This window comes from Rhagoletis pomonella, unplaced genomic scaffold, assembly GCF_013731165.1.
Source record: "Rhagoletis pomonella isolate Grant_MI unplaced genomic scaffold, Rhpom_1.0 Rhpom_scaffold_00003, whole genome shotgun sequence".
Taxonomy (NCBI): domain Eukaryota; kingdom Metazoa; phylum Arthropoda; class Insecta; order Diptera; family Tephritidae; genus Rhagoletis; species Rhagoletis pomonella.
The window spans coordinates 63,619,856-63,630,772 of NW_023458557.1; the positions used below are offsets into that span (position 1 = coordinate 63,619,856).

The 10,917-nt window shown below is 35.7% G+C and overlaps 1 protein-coding gene across 7 annotated transcripts in view; it reads right to left on the minus strand.

Moving 5' to 3' along the window:
• Window positions 1-4,545, minus strand: part of LOC118735349 (protein outspread) — a 322,425-nt gene extending 317,880 nt beyond the window's left edge. For 6 of the 7 annotated variants that reach the window (XM_036465049.1, XM_036465051.1, XM_036465047.1 and 3 more), the window contains exon 1: window positions 4,198-4,545. The gene's annotated coding sequence lies outside the window, so the exon portion shown is untranslated. The other variant, XM_036465050.1, reaches the window with a different exon arrangement.
• Between the last annotated feature and the right edge of the window lie 6,372 nt (window positions 4,546-10,917).

The window sequence follows — 10,917 nt, forward strand, 5'->3', positions numbered from 1 at the left end:
GCATTTCGGCCGGAATAGCCCGAATTTCTTCGGAAATGTTGTCTTCCAAAGCTGGAATAGTTGCTGGCTTATTTCTGTAGACTTTAGACTTGACGTAGCCCCACAAAAAATAGTCTAAAGGCGTCAAATCGCATGATCTTGGTGGCCAACTTACCGGTCCATTTCTTGAGATGAATTGTTCTCCGAAGTTTTCCCTCAAAATGGCCATAGAATCGCGAGCTGTGTGGCATGTAGCGCCATCTTGTTGAAACCACATGTCAACCAAGTTCAGTTCTTCCATTTTTGGCAACAAAAAGTTTGTTAGCATCGAACGATAGCGATCGCCATTCACCGTAACGTTGCGTCCAACAGCATCTTTGAAAAAATACGGTCCAATGATTCCACCAGCGTACAAACCACACCAAACAGTGCATTTTTCGGGATGCATGGGCAGTTCTTGAACGGCTTCTGGTTGCTCTTCACTCCAAATGCGGCAATTTTGCTTATTTACGAAGCCATTCAACCAGAAATGAGCCTCATCGCTGAACAAAATTTGTCGATAAAACACATTTCGAACCGAACACTGATTTTGGTAATAAAATTCAATGATTTGCAAGCGTTGCTCGTTAGTAAGTCTATTCATGATGAAATTTCAAAGCATACTGAGCATCTTTCTCTTTGACACCATGTCTGAAATCCCACGTGATCTGTCAAATACTAATGCATGAAAATCCTAACCTCAAAAAAATCACCCGTTATTTACAATAATCTTTAGACGCAAAATCAGAATATTAAATTTTTTTTTGGAAAACGGGTGTAGCCACGCCCATTTATGATTACATGTATATATTTTGGTAACCGCTAAACTAATTTCTCCCAAACTTGGCACAGTTGATACCTTTACTACAACATACCAAACCGCTGAAAATTTAAAAAATCTGACAATAACACGCCCACATCCCATATAATGGTAATTTAGAGAAATACGAAATCTTCGATAAATCAGTAATTTATTTAAAATTGATGTTTGCGATTATTATTTAGCGAAAAAACACGTTTATGGTAAAATTTTGGAAAATGGGCGTGGCACCGCCCACTTATGACCAGGTATATATCGTCGCTGGAATATTGAAATAGTGTAACATGAAAAGTATAGTTTTGAGAAAAACAAATTGGAAGTTTTTATAAGCCATTACAAACCATACAAATACAATTTCGTTTTTCGGGAATAAATTAGTGAGCCAAAGAGATATTTAAGAAAACTAAAGATTTTTCTAATAGATTAAAGGATTGTCTATCCAATGGTGCAATTATCGAATAATAGTGTATGTGGCATTTACACTGTTTCTTTATTCGAGCGACGATATATCTCGGTAACCGTTCGATCAATTTGTACAAACCTTTGTGCGAATATTTCGCTTACCACATAGAAGCAAAACATTAAAAATTATTGATATCGGACTAAAACTACTCCCAATTTTCATATATCGGTAAATTTCAGAAATTCTTGAAACTTCGATATTACGAGTTTTAATGACGCTAATTTACTCAAAATTGGTACTAACATCAAACCCTTTATTATTGTAGAATTTTGGAAAAAAGCGTGATACCGCCCACATCGAGCCATATACATAAGTTTATCTCATTAAGTATAACTGTGTTTTAATTTTTATAGCGATTATTCGCGGCGAAAAATTCGCCATTCGCCGGCATTGTGTGTCAGCGATTTATAAGAGCTTGAAAATGGGTATATGAAGAATAGTTACTGAGGTTTCCGTGTTTTGCAGTTGTACCATTATTATTATTATGAGCCTTGAGCACTGCGACCTCTAGGGTGGTCTATTGTGCGTGGTCCTTTACCCTATATATGAAGGCTTTTAATATAAGCTAGCACTTCGGTGGGCTTTTTGTTCCATATTTCGAATGGATTAAGTGTTGTACCACCTAGGTGAGCGAGTCTGCGTCTAGCGAGAGCAACACATTCACAAAGGATGTGTTCTGGCGTTTCTTCGTCCATCTCACAGAAGCGACAGACGCTCGTGGTACCATAGTGGCTCTTCAAGGTTGAAGTGAGTTGGTTATTTGCACCGGCTGCCACACCAACCTAACCTAACCTATCATTGAGAAAAATTACAAATAAACGTTCTTTCCGTGAAAATGGGAAAATTGTGGAAACTCACATCACCATCGGATAGCAATACGTTAATCGCGCGAGAAATCAACACTCACAATACCATCGATTGTCGATAATCGGATAACAGTCGTTTATCGATTTTCTCAAATATAAATAAATGATAAGGAAAATTATTCTATGAACAACAAGAAATTTTATTTGAGTTTATTTTTATGACGAAATTTACCGGCCATTCAGACAAGTAAAAATGTTTGTCTTGGGAGCCTTAAAGACAACCATAACACTTTTATAAGACAGTTATACGACAATCGATTTGTGCTAGTGATATACCGTTGGAAAAATATAACAAAAGTCTACGTACCAAATTAATCTTAAGAAACGGCTTTCGAGTTTTATTAAACGACGTTTACTGTTGAGTGCAGAATAGCTAACATCATTGTAGTAGTATCCGACTGAACGTTCGGATTCGGGCTCGAGTACCGAAAGTTCGGCCATGAAATGAAATTATAAAAACTTAATTTAAGTGACTCTGTAGCGTTTCTGTAATTTGATTTTATTGCTTTTTTATGGCAACTTTCTTATTTCTAGTCGTTCTTTTAATTTTATTTCCTTCCGGAAGTTTTAATGCCCGATTAAACTTTTGGCAAGTTAAATTTTCAAATTGCTTGCAATTCGATGTCTAATTGAGAAAGAAATTTTAGTTAGAAGGAACTTTCTGTCACATTTCGGAAATCAGTTTCAGAAATAACAATTGCAAAATGTAACTGCAATTGAAAGAGCGAATATCGATTTCGAAAATATATTTCAACTTGCTCGCACTGCACTAGCAATTTTTATTTCTGTTGCAAAACTCGAGTTCGGTCGGACACTAATTTGTAGTTATGACGTTTGCTTTTGATATGAGAGATAATTATTTTGAGAGATATTTTGCAAAATTTTTAAAAATTTACATAGCTTGAAACATATTTTTAGTCAGTGTTCAAAGTGGAATGAAACAATTTCACCTCTTTTTCTTATAAAATTTAATATATTCTCACTATTTTATTTGCACGAAAAATTACTCACAGCTCAAATTTTCTTTTATGCGTTGCATCGAAATGCAATAATTCCTCCCTATAACTGCACGCATACATATGTATATATGTAAGTATGTATGTATATAAACTACATAAATAGGTATTATGTACGTATGTAAGTAAATATGTACTCTGTCGAGATAAATTTGGCCATCTTTCATAAGAAACTATTATTTATTGGTATTTTGCTATTGTTAATGCCACTGTTTAGCCTGTGGTTGTCTTGCGATGACACAATTTTTTCTAAGCCGCAAAGCTTGTGCGCCGATTATAAAATCTCAGCAAAGTTGATTATAAAATTCCGCATTGAATGCTTATGTACATTTAAAAAAAAACTTTATAAATAAACAGCGACAATAACAAAAATGCACAGCCAACAATAGATATTGCTAACAGAAATATGGATGTTTATGTGAATCTCAAGTAAAGAACGTCAACAGCAACAACAACAATAACAACAGCGGAGTGGAGCCAACAACAAAACAAGTTGGCAGCACACGCAGTCAGTTAGCCAGCCAGGCTGTTTACTACATATGTATGTTTTTGTGTATTGTATATGAGAAGTCAGCTAGCCAGCGAGTCAAATAGCAAGCCAGCCACTTCTTGCTGCATGCCACATCTCATTATTTTTGTATGTCTGTCTGTACATAATATATCTGTCTGTCTGTCTGTCTGCACGAACATCCAGCCAGTTTTTGTTTGCATTTGTGTTTTCTCCATTTGTTTTCGTATTAGCTACGTTTGCACTTTATATATTCTTTGCATATTTTTAGCTATGAATTTTGTTGATTTTTACTGCATTTTTTACAACACTCACACATAAACATAAATTTTTTTTTATTTCGTACATATTACAAACACACCCACAAACACATTTTTATTTGCCTTCACTCGTGCTTCTGCTGCTGTGGCTGCTCGTAACTACCTGCTGTTTGGTTTTTACTATATTTATAACTTTTTTAATAAAAAACGAAAAAATTAATTATCAAAAACACAAAACATCATTACGTTTTGATTTTACAGCGTCTGCTGTTGTTACTTGCTACTACAACACTTATTTCGTGCCCATTTTCGCACTCGCGTATTTACTTTTCGCCTCACTTCTCACTCCGCAACAGTTCGCGTAATGGACAATAATGGTATTTATTCAATAGCCAGAAAGGTACATTTTTCGGCATTATTCATTTAAGAATGCAGTGATCTGTGTTAAACTTGATTATTACTGCAATTCTTGTTTGCAATGACACGTTTCTATTTACTTTTAAGTAAACTATTTTCTTGTTAATTTTCTTGCTAAGCGTTAGTAGTACACTCGATTTATGCGTGCACGACACGTACGCGTACCCCTTCAGATACGTGAATACAACTCAACTGGTTTCATTGGTTGGCCGTTCATCGCTTGCTAGTCAATGAATGGCAATGCCCGACAAGTCTGGCTACATGATGCCGATGAAACACATCAAACATGTTCGCTCAATATGTTCGAAGAGCTCCAATTTTATTGGAGCAGAGTTGCATTGTTGGCGCTTGGCGCTTTGCTTTCTGTATATCGTCTATCTTACGGCACTCAAATTTTACAGGAGAGCGAAAAAACGGTTTTTCTTTGAAGGCATCGCCTTTCGAGTTTATGATTCTTATGCATAAATTTCGATACCTGGAGTTCAAGGTTACCAAATCTCATTTTTGTCACAATGGCGATTTCGGCGGTTTTGCAACTAGTCAAGGGGCGGTTTTGCAAAAACATCGACGATATGTATATAGTATGTAGTAGGCGAGGTCAGGATACACACCGGCAAAAAAAGTAAGCATTGTAAATGTCGCACACTGACGTACTGAAAATAGTTTCAATTGGGTAGGTGATTACTATGTAGAATACAACTTCAGTTTTTTGATATGTTGTAGCTGTATTAGATGCCAGCAAAAATGACATTTTAACAAAATAAAATACAGTTGAGTTCCTACGCGCCACACAGGTCGGATTCACTAAACTAGCGGGACAAAATGTAAAAATCAAAGGCATACGAAATGCGTCAAAATGGCATGACTTCCCTCTCAATACAATAGATAACTGTGATTCATATTTTGTTCTTTGATCTCTTTCACTAATTAAACAGTATTAGGCATATATGTAAGTCGGCTAGTCGATGCAAGTCAGTTAGCTGTAGTAGGAAAACAGATTTTTTGTGCGATTTCGATTAGCTATTAAAAGTGCAACGGTTCGTCTATTGCAACATTTTGTTTTTCATGAAGAGAAGTGATTACCGGTAAAAGAAAAACTATCAGCCTTATTCTGTATCACGAACGATAGGCAATTATTATTATTATTATTAAGCGCATGCACATATGTGCAACATTTTATGTAGAAACGAAAACGCCGTGAATTAACATTTTAAAGTACGAAGTTCGATTTGCCTTATCTGCGTTTCAGTTTTTATACCTTTCATCAGCATGAAATGGTATTATAACTTTGGTCCGATGTTTGTAAGTACCAGAATAAAAAGAGACAGACCATTAAAATGTATAGTTAAATGATCAGAACGTTGATCTGAGTCGATTTAGCCATGTCCGTCTGTCCGCCTGGCTGTCTGTCCATCTGTGTGTATGCAATCTAGTCTCTCAGTTTTCGAGATGTTTATAATGTATTAATCATCTGTCGCAACCAGAAGAACTGGACCACTATAATATATAGCTCTCATGCAACTGATTGTTCAGATATGGGATTTTTCGTTATAACTTCTCCATTTATGCTGCTAAGAACATGAAATTTTGCAATACTTCCAGAGTGAAAATTACAAAGATCGGGTCACTATAACCTATAGCTCCCATACTACTGATTGTTCAGATATAAGATTTTTCGTTATAACTCCTCCATTTAAGTAGCTAGTAATATGAAATTTTGCGCTGTTGTCACTCATTAACGAAATAATACTTTCAGTGAAAATGGCGAATATCGGGTCGCTTTAACTTATAGCCTCCATACAACTGATTGTTCAGATATGAGATTTTTCTTTATAACTTCTCCATTTATGCAGCTAGGAACATGAAAATTCTTACCGTTTTCACTCATTATTAACAGAATATTTACAGTGAAAATAACAAAGATCGGGTCACTATAACATATATATGACCCATTTTGCGGGCTAGATCAGGGGAAAATCATGGGCAAACGTGAAGGGGGCAACAAATCTTACTAATACACTTATACCAATGAGAGCCAGTGCACACGCATTCTGGAGTAAAAAGGCCCACTCTCCCAAACGTATGCCACATACACTCCTCGTCATTTGAATAGCTCAACTTCTTTATCTTTAGTATTTACACTTTTAATTTTGTTTATTTAGTATTCATTACATCCGATTTTTAAACTTTATACAAAGTTAAAAAAATGTCAACAAAGGGGTACAATAAAGTGCAAGTTTCAAGTGTCGGTAAAATAGCGGTGATTTTTGACAATTTTTTTGGTGATGGTGCTGCGCATTTTCTCTCATACAAAGTATGCTCGACAAAATTTTTATATGGAATAAAATGCGCAGCACTGTCAATTAAAAATAAATAAATTTGAAAAATCGGGGCTGTTTTAGAGTCACTTCAAACTTGCACTTAATTACACTATAATTGAATGGGCTACAAAACTGCATATTCGAAATTTTTCTAAAAATATTGTTAACTTATTCACTGCAGGTCATTAGGATGGCACACTCCTATGTTGACCTTTTTTAAGAACTGTTTCCAGCTCTCAAGAAAAACGAAAAAATCATATAAAATGCTGCCCAAGAAATGGAAAAGAAATTTTCTTTTAAGTTTGAATTTTTAAAAAATGTTTTAAATTGCATTTACCCGTAGAATATGCTATATTTTTACAAAAAAATGTATATTAAATAAACAAAAGGAAAACTGTAAATACTAAGACATTTCATAAGATGTAAACGAAATAAGTATAATACAAAACGTAAAAGAGTGCAAATTTTATTGAAATCTAATTTTTAAGTTTTGTTCTATAACGTTAAATATGCGTATTTATTTTTATCTTTTGCTACGATTTTTTATTTTTTACTACGATTTTTCAGGTCTTTTGCTACGCAATCGGTTTCGTGAGGTGCCAACCCTGGTCAGCGCACTCGCGCCGTGGCACCAACGTCACTGCTGGCAGTTGTAATTTCGAGAAAGTGGAATCCAGCATTAACACCAATAATAATATTAGCATCGAAATTCAACATAGAATCACTCTTGCCAATAAGTGCTACTTCGGACTAAGTAGGCAATTAAGGAGTAAAGTCCTCTCTCGAGCATGGACAAGGCCAAAATCCGATGAGGGGGCTCTTGGGGTATTCAGAAGATAGATTTTGCGGAAGATCTACGGGCTCTATATGCGTTGGCGATGGCGAGAACCGCAGACGCTGGAATGATGAGCTGTATGAGCTTTAAAACGATATATACATACATAGTGCAGCGAATTAAAACACAGCGGCTCCGTTGGCTGAGCCATGTCATTCGAATGGACTCCAACGCTCCAGCTCTGAAAGTATTCAACTCGGAACCCGCTGGTGGTAGCAGAGAAAGAGGGAGGCCCCACTGCGATGGAAAGAACAAGTGGAGAAGGACTTGGCCTCACTTTTCATTTCCAATTGGCTCAGTTGGCGTGCTTTGTTGAACTCGGCCGAAATCGTTTAGGCGGTTACAGCGCCAAATAATAAGAAGAAGAAGAATGTCACATTAATTGTCTTACAAATTAAATAACTATGGCAAAAGCGTATCCAGATGGTATTGACACCAGGTCAGTCAGCGAAGCATTTTCCAACTTAGAGAAATAAATACAAATCGGTGACTCTTATCGCAGGGAGGACAGGTAACGAATAAAAATAAATGTGATGATCATGTTCGGGTGAAAAGATCTTAAAAATTGGCACCCATGGATAGGCCAGAAAACATGGGCTCTCACAAAACAATGGAAGGTCCTATAACAGAAGAACCTGTCTACACTTGCGATGGGCAACTGGCCCAACATTACAATTTGACGATCTTTTTTGGTCTCGCCCAATGTTACCAGGTGTTCGACATGATAATACGTTCAACTTAATCTGAAAAAACGTCATTTACTCCCAAAATGTAAATACTTTGCCTGAAGTTGTAATGTTGAGCGCAGTTCCCTCAATGATCTTTCATTTCTGAGCCGGCGTATCTAGCGCCACATTAAGTAATGTCCCCAATTACATAGAGGTATCAAAATGAAAGATCGGCTTAAACAGAGCAAATTATCATTGTTCAACGAAAGGCACCCAAAATTTATTCACCACGCACTTATTTATTTTATTAAGGAGTATGTAAATAATACAGGCAATTTTATGAAAAAACTCAAATACATATGCATGTATATTAGAGTGGTTCAAAAAAAAACTATTTTTGAAATTCATAAACGCTACATCAAAATATTGTTATTTGAGATAAAAAAAGAGACTCGTATTTTTTTATTTTGGAAAAAAAAAAGTTTTTTGGAGGTCGCGCTAGCCGTTTTTTATAAAACGCTGATGTTTTCAATTTTTCTTTTATTTTCGTGACATGCTAAAGTGCAGCTAAAAATGTGGTTTTTACATATAATTACTCAAGTATTATTGGGGAATATTCCCTTACTTACATACCTGTCTAAAAATCGGCCTAGTGCCCGAAAATATGCTTTCGGAAAGACTCTGCTAACATTAAAAAGTTGATATTGAACGTTTTAAGCATTGTCATGGGTTCAACTCATTTCCAGGGGCTTTCTGGAATCGCAGATTACGCATCTGAAGTCAGTTTTTCAAAATTCAAAATAATACCAATTTGTTCGAAGCTCTGCAGTCGGGAGTTTTTGGGGTCGCTTACTTGCTCTAGTAAGGATTAGACAAGGATTAGAGACATGAGCCACTGAACAGTAGTAAGGCAATTTATTTTTTGAATTTTGAATTATCCCGTTATTGCAGAAGACCATCGATATGTAAAATAGAAAACTCCTAAAACTTGTCGCAAAGTTGCGATATCGATACCCAAATAGTCTAGATATGTGGTTACAAATTATCACTACAAGAATTGATCAATTTTCAATTAAACATTAAGATTTATTTTGTAACATTCGAAGTATTAAGGCTCATTTAGATGAAGCCTTTGCTTCGTTCGACTCAAAAGGATTACTCCGTAACTGGAGTTGAACTTTGAGAAATAAAAATACTTTTTGGCCGATTTTCTCACACATACGCTTCCTTACACATATTTATTTTGTACACTTGTACAGAATGTCAAAATGTACAGATCTGTAATCATGTGATTCCTGCTTTATAGCCTCCATTTTCCGTCTGTTTATCTGAAATGAATGCTTGGTGCGCACGTCAGCGAATATCAAAGAAAACAATTAGCATTATCCTAACTTTCGACCGGTTTTGGCACGTTTCTTCGATTTCGCTTCAAATATGGTTCTCTATTCTGATCCCATGATTCAATAATGAAAGGTTTTGTAAGAAAAACTTTCTCTCGCTCTAATTTTATCAATGACACTCCCACCATACTCCTAAAAACAAAAACAGTGATATTTCTTTTCCAAATATCTTTGCAAGTTTTAAGAACATTTTTAAATTGTTAGTAGTGAAATTTTTACTTTTTAAATTTGAAGAAATGTTTGTTCTTCATTCGCTGGCGCCAACAAGACAAAATGTGTGAGCATCGTTGGACTACAGAAATTCAATGTAGGCTAAAGAGACGAAATTCTCTTAAATGCCGAAATATATTTGTCGATATTCGTGGAGACCTCTTGATTCTGCCAAGTCGCTGTAAAGTAAAGCATGCAATGGTTTTGGTAAATGAGCCAACGAAGGTATTTAGGTATTGTCCTCCACAACACACTCCTGGTGTCTCCGAATGAGGCTTTGATGCAATATAATATTGCCAAACCGCATCCATAGGCCCAATCGTCACACGACAGCTCGGTTTAGTCAATGGCGCGATGTATGTAATTGCACACTTAAAAGGTTTACGCACGAGGCGAATGTTGGCTGGCGGGCGACCAACTTTGTTGAAAGCGATTACTTGAAAGTAGAATGCAAAGTTGAACAATGCAAACGCCTTTTTATGGCGAATATTTTTATATTTTTTTTATATTTTGATATTTTTAATCATTCAAATTTTTTTTTCGGGCAACCCGGCGAATGGTTAATATTCTGACAGTTGTATAGTCTCCCCAGAATATTAAAAGTGCGACATCAAAGAATTCGAATTACCATATTCGAAACAATCGAGCCATATCCGCGAAGGAAACGTAAGCTCCAAATTTTTTTATTTGCCGTTTTTTTTTTTGTTTAATAAATACTGCATATTTTCCACAAACAAATAGCTTCTTCATATCCATCATCTGTCAAACAAATACAACAAAAAAAAAGCTGAAAGTGGACCATCCATTCTCGAGTTATGCGCCATCTGACGTACGCGAGTTTGGTATATACATAGAAATATTTATTTTCAATAACAATCGGGCTTGTTTAAATTAAATAATTAAATCAAATTCGTTTTTGTTTTAAAATACCACCATTCACTATTATCCACACCTTTTTATGGAATTTAGCTCCCATTTTAGGAAGTGTGATTGAATTCTACCCCTTTTTCCCCTGCTTCCATAAACCATCCCTGTGGGTGGGAGTGCCAAATTTTAGAAAAAAGCTACTTACAAAACCTTTAATAATTGAATCATGTTCTGATCCTGCTTGCTTG